We start from the raw sequence: 9,827 nt of genomic DNA on the forward strand, positions 1-9,827 counted from the left end.
TTGTTTTAGGTGATGAGTTTTCATCATGAGAGTGAGATCAGATTTGTATTTAGAAAGATCACTCTTGGCCGGACGCAGTGGCTTACATATGTAATCCCAGCACTTTGGGAGGCTGAGGCAGGCGGACCACGAGGTCAGCAGTTCGAGACCAGCCTGACCAACATAGTGAAACCCGGTCTGTACTAAAAATGCCAAAACTAGTTGGGCGTGGTGGCATGTGCCTGCAATCCCAGCTACTCAGGAGGCTGAGGCAGGAGAATGGCTTGAACCCAGGAGGTGGAGGTTGCAGTGAGCCGAGATCGCTTCACTGCACTCTAGCCTGGGCAACAGAGTGAAAGTCTATCTCAAAAAAAAAAAAAAAAAATTAGCTGGGTGTGGTGGTGGGTGCCAGCTACTCAGGAGGCTGAGGCAGAGAATTGCTTGAACCCAGGAGGCAGAGGTTGCAGTGAGCCGAAATTGCACCACTGCACTCCAGCCTGGGCAACACAGCAAGACTCTGTCTAAAAAAAAAAAAATGGGCCGGGTGCGGTGGCTCACGCCTGTAATCCCAGCACTTTGGGAGGCCGAGGCGGGTGGATCACAAGGTCAAGAGATCGAGACCATCCTGGTCAACATGGTGAAACCCCGTCTCTACTAAAAAATACAAAAAATTAGCTGGGCATGGTGGCACGTGCCTGTAATCCCAGCTACTCAGGAGGCTGAGGCAGGAGAATTGCCTGAACCCAGGAGGCAGAGGTTGCGATGAGCCGAGATCGTGCCATTGCACGCAGGCCTGGGTAACAAGAGCGAAACTCCGCCTCCAAAAAAAAAAAAAAAAAAAAAAAAAAAGATCACTCTGGCCGCCAGGGCCAAGATGGACAAACTAGAGACAAGGAGACTCGAGAGAGAGAAATACTAAACCTAGGTAGTATCTCACATTGACCACCAGGTGGAGCAAGTAGGCCAGAACAGCTCGGTTGCAGGCTGCTGGGGTAAGGAGGAAGGACAGGGTAGGAGAAAGCGCCAGAGTGGGACTAACGTGTAACTAGGAAGCTTCGTAGTTGGGTGTTCATAACTCTGGAAAGATCAGTAGGGAAGCACAAACAAGAAGCCACCTAAATGTCCACAAATAGAGGACCCACTAAATATCACAAAGCATTCACACATCTGAATTCCTAGGCATCCAGTGAGGTAGATCTATATGTATACACATGAAAAAAAGCTCAAGTGAAAAAAGCAAGTTATAAACTACTGTTTATATTATGATCCCTGTTGTGTAAATATCTAGAAAGATGATCATAACATTGATATCAGAGGTACTTTTGGAGAGGATTTTGGAGCCATTGTGTGTATGTGTCTGTGTCTGTGTGTATTTGTCTTAGTCTGTTTGGGCTGCTAGAACAAAATACCGGAATATTAGTGACTTATAAATGCGAGAAGCTTATTCGTCACAGTTCTGGAGGCTGAAAAGTCCAAGATTTGGCATCTAGTGAGGGCAACTTCTGGTTCATAGAAGGCACCTGCTTGTCGCGTCCTTATGTAGCAGAAGGGCAGATAAGTCTCTCTTATAAGGGCACTGATCCCACTCATGAGGACTCCATTCTCTTGACCTAATCATTTCCCAAAGGACCCACCTCCAAATATCACCTAGGGGGTTAGGAATTCAACATATACATTTTTGGAGAACGTAAGCATTTAATCCTTTGGGGTGTGTGTGTGTATGTGTGTGTGCGTGTGTGTAATTTTGTCAAGATATAGTTGACATACAATATGCTGGATATATTTAAAGTGTGCAGTTTAATACATTTTTAGTAACATACACACCCATGAAGCCATTGCCACAATCACAATAATGAATATATTCATCACCCCCAAAGGTGTCTTTACTGCCCTTGAAAACCCTCCCTACCATCTCTTTCTGTCCTCCATCCCCAGGCAACTAACAGTTTGCATTTTCTAGAGTTATATATAAATAGACTTATTCAATATGTACTATTTTTGGCCTTGTGTCTTTCATTCAGCAATATTAATTTGAGGTTTATCCACATTGTTAAGGTATAAATAATTCATTTTAGCTGCTAAATAGCATTACATTGTGTGGCTGCATCACAGTTTGCTTATCCATTTATCTGCGGATGGACATTTGGATTGTTGAGAGTTTTGGGCTATTATGAATAATGTTGCTCTGAACATTTGTGTACCAGTCTTTGTATTTGCACACGTTTTCATTTCTCTTGTGTAGATAATGTACCTAGGAGTGGAACGGCTAGGTCGTATGGCAGGTGTATGTTTAAATTTTTAAGAAGCTGTCAAACTGTTTTCCAAATGGTTTTACCATTTTACATCCCAGCAGCAGTATATGAGTATTCCAGCTTTTCTATATACTTGCCAACATCTGGCATGATCAGACTTTTAAATTTTACATCTTCTAATGGGAAAGTTTTATTTCTTTAATGACTGATGATGATGTACAGTTTTTCATATGCTTATTTGCCACCCATAGATCTTCCTTGGTTATGCGTCTATTCAAATTTTCGTAGGCTATTGACATTTACATTTTACTTTATACCTCCATAAAGTTATAGTTTTTTACAATGAGCATATGTCTCTTTTATATTTAAAAACAACAATTTAAAATATCTCAACCCAGAGGACAATAAGTACACTTTGAACTTTAAACTTACTAGCAGTATATTATGCGAAGGTGAAGGCAAAACTTGATTATATCATTAAAAGATAAAACATTTGATTTTAACATCTGGTTTCAAATTATTAGAAATAACCTCAAAACCAAAACAATTTTTATTTCCATAGATTATTATATTTGAGAGATATCATGAGTTTAGACTCAAATGAACCTGGCTTCAAATTCCAGCTCTTTTACTTATCAGCTGTGCAATCTTGGGCAAGTTCATTTTTGAATTCATCAAGAAGCAAGGCCAAAAATAGTACACATTGAATGGTTCTATTTATATATAATTCTGGAAAATGCAAGAGCTTCCATTTTCTTATTTTAGAAATCTGACATATCATTTACTGCACAGATTTATTTTGAGGATTAAATTGATATTATATTTAACTAGTCAGCACAACAACTAGCATGTAGTATGTACTCTACACATATTAGAACTTCTATGACAAGACAGTTTGATTGTCTTGACAACCAAATTGCTGCATGCTCAAAATTCAAGCTAAGTCGGTGTAATACAGCACAGTCATGGTATTTTGTCAAGGAACTGTTGAAATCATTGTCAAGGCAGGCAACATCCTTTGTGATAACAGAGATCTCTCCTTTACCCCCATTTATTTTTAAAGACTGAAAGAAAAGCTCTGGTTTGCATTTGGTTTTGAAGGAAACAAAAAAACAGGAACAGGAAACTTAGGTTGAAATGGACTTTATTGAGCATCTTAGCACATGCTGGCTTTCTTTGTAGAACCTCAACATCCTGTGTTGCTCAAGCCACCAAATGATCTTGCAGATGCTCATGGTACCCTTCAGGATGGTTCAGACGAAGCAGAGCTACTGTTTTATACATTTCAAATTGGGGTTATTGTCAAGTTAGTGTTATTGGGGATAGTATCATTCATATATGCTGTGTATTATATAATGCAGTGGAAGGAATCATGGCAGTAACAGAGGCAGGAGGCAGAGAAATTCTAGGCAGACAGGGGTGAGTCTGCAGCGAAACTTCAAGTCTTCAAGCCAGAAAAACAGCCTGAAACCCATGGCCCAGAGTGAGAACTTCTATTCCTGTTTGTCTGCTCTTTCCTGATTGGTTCTTTCTGAATAATGCCTTTTAACCAATCGAATGTTGCCTTTTCCAATACTACCTACGGCCTGCCCCACTCCCATCCTGTGCCTATAAAAACCCTACATTCAGCTACAGTGTCAGAGAGACAGAAATGGCCTGACTTTGGGGAGGAGACCACCTGACTTCAGGGACGATGACCTGATGTTCTCGTCCCCTCTCCAGCTCCCCTCTCTGCTGAGAGCTGTTTTTGTCACTCAATAAAATTCTCCACTGTCATTACCCTGCAGTCGTCAGCATGACCTCATTTTTCTTGGATGCTGGACAAGAGCTCGGGACCCACCAAGTGCAGGTACCCAGAAAGGCTGTCACAGTGGCCCTTTGCCCTCACTGGTGGAGGGCAGCCAACCCCATGAGGTGGGGCCAGGGGCCGACTGAGCTGCTAACGTGCTGCTGTCTGTCAGGCTGTGGATGGCAGAATTAAAAGAGCTAATTATCTCACTAACACTCCCTCTGGGGCTTTGGGGTTGTGGGCACCCCAGCCTGGGCACTGCCACATTCCCTTTGGGGTGACATGCCTGGTCTGGCCACAGGCCTGTCAAAGAGCTTGCTTCTGTGCTGGTGCTCAGAGTGGCTGGCCGAACCCCACACTCATTTGCTCATGTGCTCCCTCCCGCAAGGGGCTGAGTGTGGCCGGCCGAGTAGATGGGGTGCTCCCTGTTTCAAGTCCAGCAAAGGTGCCGAGAAGAATCCTGCATCAGCAGCTACACCCAGAATGAAGCTTTTGAAAGGGAGACATGAGGAACACCAGGTGAACACTTGGCTAAAGAAAGGAAATCAAGATGGCTGCATGTCAGGCCCTTGAATTTCTAAGGAGTCCCAATCTACAGGGTGTCCCATCGCCTCGAGCCCCATGGTCATTTGCCCCTGTCTCTATTATAGCATCAACGACTTGGCATGGGGGTTACTTGTTCCATAAGCTGCAAGTTCCTAAGGAACCTGGGAGGGTTAGGAGCTGAGTCTAGAGGTTGAGGTTTGAGTGAGCTGAATGGCTGTGCAGAGTGGAGAGAATTTGGAGTTCAAGTATAGCAGCAAGGTCAGGGGAGACCATGGGGAGACCGTGGGGATGGAGGGAGAGTGGGGATCCAGTGAGGTACTACGTAGAGCAAAGCAGCCATAATACATCTTCAGGGCCTGGTGGCCAAAGAGTTTTGTTTTGTTTCATTTCCTTTTCACAAAGATGTCAAAGTTCATGTTGAAGTTCTTTGAATTTCAGTAGAGCAAACCTCTCCTTGGGCCTCCAGTATCTTCAGTAAATTCTGCACATTCGACTTACCTTGTGAGTGTGGGTTTTCTATAGACACCAAGGAAGGGGTTTAGTTTTCATCTGGGTCAGAGGCAGAAAGGTGAGACTTTTCATGAATGAAGTAGTTTGGTAGAGTGTTACGAGTTGGAGGCAGAAGAGGCTGTATTTTCTTATATTGGGATTGCTTACTTTACATATTATTTCAATTTGAATAAAAATTAATGAAGAATTTTTAAAATTTTAATTTTAAGAAAGAATTTTAATTTTAAGAAGGCAAGCTCCTGGGGCATTTGGGGGAAATCTGGGGTAAGGCTTTTAAACATTCCCCCTAGAACATGAATTTGGAAGTTTCTAGCTCATTTTATCATATGATGTAGTGAGATTGCAGCTGACATCTAGTATACAACAGGAAGGAAAGGGGGTTGAAAAATGTAGGAAAGAATAGAGTGAGAGGAAGATGCCCTTCCCACTATCGACGAAAAAAGCCAAACTCCGTAAAATATTTGAAGAAGTTTTTTCTGAGCCAAATATGAGGACCATGGCCTATGACACAGCCTCGGGAGAGCCTGAGAACATGTGCCAAAGATGGTTGGGTGGCAGCTTGGTTTTATGCATTTTTAGAGAGACAGAAGTTACAGGCACAGCCATAAATCAATATCTGTAAGGTATACATTGGTTTAGCCTGGAAAGGCAGGACACCTTGAAGATCTTGAAAGTGGGGCGACTTCCAAGTCATAGGTAGATTAAAGGTTTTCTGCTGGGCTGAAAATCCCAGCATTTTGGGAGGCTGAGGTGGGCGGAACACCTGAGGTCAGGAGTTCGAGATCAGCCTCACTTACATAGAGAAACCCCGTCTCTAATAAAAAATACAAAATTAGCTGGGCATGGTGGTGCATGCGCCTGTAATCCCAGCTACTCAGGAGGCTGAGGCAGGAGACTCGTTTGAACCTGGGAGGTGGAGGTTACAGTAAACCAAGATCGTGCCGTTGCACTTGAGCCTGGGCAACAAGAGCGAAACTCCACCTCAAAAAAAAAAAAACAACAAAACAGATTTTCTGATTGGCAATTGGTTGAAAGAGTTAAACTATGCCTAAAGAGTTGGAGTTGGCGCAAAGAAATGCTTGAGTTAAGATAAGGAGGGTTGTGGAAGCCAAAGTTCTTGTCATGTAGATGCAACCTCTAAGTAACAGGTTTCAGAAATAACAGACAAGAGATGTCGCTTATTGGACCTTAAAAAGTGTCAGATTCTCAAGTAAAGAACTAGGGGAAGGAGATCTCTATAGAATGCAAATTTCTCCTACTGAAGATGGCTTTGCAGGGCCATTCCAAAATATGTCAAAGAAACATGTTTTGGGGTAAAATACTTTGATTTCCTTCAGGGCCTGCTATCTGTCATGTGATGCTATACCAGAGTTAGGTTGGATGGAGCTGGGTATCTGATTGCTACCAAGAGTTTGTTTTGTCAGTCTTACGATCTCTATTTTAATGTTAATGCTAGTCAGTTAAACTCCAAAGGGAGGAGGATATAGCAGACATGTCTGACCCCGCTTTCTAGTCATGGCCTCAACTAGGTTTTCAGGTTTCTTTGGGATCCCCTTGGCCAACAGAGGTTCCATTCAGTCAGCTGGGAAACCCTCAGGCTTTCTGGTTATTTGATACCATAAATCCTGTCTATTAGAAAAGATAGCCAACAACATAGGACAATGTAAGAATGAGTGAAGGGAGCAAACAGTCAGTAGCACAAGAGTTTAGGACTAGGAGCAGAAGTTCTCACCTAAGAACTGGCCTCAAAGGATGGATCTACTGCTTAAGTTTATTTTTCTTTAAGATGGAATTTGTTATGTGTAAAGTCATATGTAAATTATTTATCTATTTTTTTCTCTTGTTGGGAGGGATGGGTGCATAGTAGGCTTTGGTTCTGAAATCAAACAGATCACTCGTTAAATCCTGGCTCCTCTACCTATCAGCTGTGGGATTTTAGCCAAGTTACTTAAGCTCGCTGAGTCTCATTTATAAACTGGAGATAATAAAAGTATCCAACTCATAGGGTTGCTATGAGATTAACTTTTTTTTTTTTTTTTTCCAGAGGGCTTCTCACTGTATTGCCCAGGCTGGAATGCAGTAACCATTCACAGGTGAGATCATCATGCACCACAGCATCAACACCTGGCCTCAAGTGATCCTCCTGCCTCAGCCTCCAAAGTAGCTGGGATTACAGGTGTGTGCCATTGTGCCCAGCTTGCTGGGAGAGTTAAACAAAATAATCAATGAAAAGTGCCTAGCATAGGACCTGGCACATAGTACATGCTGAGTAAAATGGTAGCCATTTTAATGTAAGTTTATTGAACACCACTTGCAAAACATGGAGAAAAGCAGAACTGAAAACCACTAATAGTTCTACCACCAATATAGTTAATATTTTTGAGTATTTTGAGTTCTGCCACCCAACGGTTAACATTTTTGAGTATTTTTCCAGTTTTCAGTCAATGCCTGGTTTACCTTTCTTTTCTTTTTGTGTTGCCTGTCATTCTGAATATAAAATTTAAATCCTAATTTTTATTTAGATAACATAAGAATTGTTCCATCTTATTATAACCTTTACAAAACATTTTTCATGACTGCAATGTATTAAATTGAGCTAATATATTATAATTTACTTAATCATTCTCCTTTTGTTAGACTTTTGTGTGGATTCCAGTTTTTTCCTAGTCTAAAAAGCTCAGTAATAAACCAGTCTGCGCATAAATATTTTCCTTTATTTTGTATTATTTCTTTAGAAATGATTTCCAGAAATGAAGACCTATGGACAATTTTAATGTTCCTATTGTTACCAAAATAATTCTGAAGGCGTATGGAGAAGGGGCTTTTATCTCCAGTTGCTTCTCTCAGCCCCTTCTTTCTTTCCTCATTTCCAAGTGGAGGAAGAGGAAGAGGAGGAATATGATTAACCGGAGGCCCAGGCACTTGTTGGATTAACTTTACCTTGGGCAGGGTCACTGGGCAGAAACAAGTCTGCAGACGGATACAGTGTCTCCTTTTTCTGCCAATCTGTTCAATGCATTCCCAAATGAAAACTGACCCAGAACATGGACCCCTAAAGGAAGCCTGGGCATTTCCTTGGCTCTCTTTTCACCCATGCGGAATGCAGGCCTGACTCCTTGCCGGGTTCCTTGCTAAGCTCAGAGGCAAATGCACTTTCTGCTGAGGTCTCGTTCTCCGTGGCTCCATCACATACAGCTCTGATAAATGTGCATGGTGTCATCTTTCTCTGCAAAATGGCCCACCCAAGATTCAGGTTAGGGGAGAAGTTGAACCTTTTTTTTTTCTTTTTTTGAGATGGAGTTTCACTCTTGTCACCCAGGCTGGAGTGCAATGGCACAATCTTGGCTCACTGCAACCTCTGCCTCCTCGGTTCAAGTGATTCTTCTGCCTCAGACTCCTGGGACTACAGACGCGTGCCACCACGCCCAGCTAATTTTTGTATTTTTAGTAGAGACAGGGTTTTACCATGTTGGCCAAGCTGGTCTTGAACTCCTGACCTCAGGTGATTCACTCCCCTCAGCCTCCCAAAGTGCTGGGATTACAGGCATGAGCCACTGCGCCCAGCCCGAAGTTGAACCTTTATGTGTCTAGCCTTGGCTGTGCATAACGGTTCATGCACTAGAATTCTGCTTTGGGGTTTGGGCCAAAAGCCCAGCTAACAGTGAAACTCCCTTCAGTTGTCACCTCCCTTCAGGACTACCTGGGGGAAGTTTCTTCACTTGTGAAAACTAGAGTTAATGAAAGTCTCAGGTGGGATTTAGGTGTTCTCAGTATCTCTGGCTGCATTGTCCAACATACTCTGGGTTGTTAGTGACAGAACTGCAGTCCAGTTACCTTAGGAAAGTTGGTAAATGTTTAACAAGTGGCTCTCCAGAAAAAAAAAAAAAAGCCCTGATTTTGTAGTGCGTACTGTTTGCAGATTTCCATGGGCTAGAAACTGCCATTGGTGGACCGAGAGTAAATACCTCCATCAGGGCTGATTTCAAGCTCCCAACCATTTAACAACAAGTTTACAAAATTCCTGAACATTTAACAATAGGCTGCTGCAAGCCAGAGAAGCCCACTCTAGCACACTAAATGAAACATTTAAAAAAGACGAAAATGATTCACCCACATCAGCAACACGTGGGAAGAGCAGGGACACAGAAAATGACCTCAGAAAGGAAGAGAACCAGGGAAACAAAAGCCAATACAGTTCTCTCTGCAAACCAACCTAGTTTTTCCCAACTATGGACCCACTCTGTCCATGTTTGAAGAGACATGGATGCCAGCAGCTTCCAGTTACATCCTTACCAATTCCCAACCGGAGAAAGAGGCTTTCAGTGCTGACTTGAAAAATCCCAATGCTGGCCGGGCCCGGTGGCTCACAACTGTAATCCCAGCACTTTGGGAGGCCTAGGCGGGTGGATCATGAGTTCTGGAGTTTGAGACCAGCCTGACCAACATGGTGAAACCCCTTATCTACTAAAAATACAAAAATTAGCCAAGCATAGTGGCACGCACCTGTAATCCCAGCTACTCAGGAGGCTAAGTCAGGAGAATCGCTTGAACCCGGGAGGCAGAGGTTGCAGTGAGCCAAGATTGTGCCACTGCACTCCAGCCTGGGTGAAAGAGCGAGACTCCATCTCAAAAAAAAAAAAAAAAAAAAAAATCCCAGTGCAAGTTTGATCAGTCTTTAATTGTGTACTCTCCCTGGGGTCAGAGGGTAGGTGCACTGCCTGAGGATCGTGGGGTCTGTCAGGAGGTGGGTA

The sequence above is a fragment of the Aotus nancymaae genome, unplaced genomic scaffold (assembly GCF_030222135.1).
Source record: "Aotus nancymaae isolate 86718 unplaced genomic scaffold, 86718_ANA_hifiasm-v0.15.2.pri h1tg000021l, whole genome shotgun sequence".
Lineage (NCBI taxonomy): Eukaryota > Metazoa > Chordata > Mammalia > Primates > Aotidae > Aotus > Aotus nancymaae.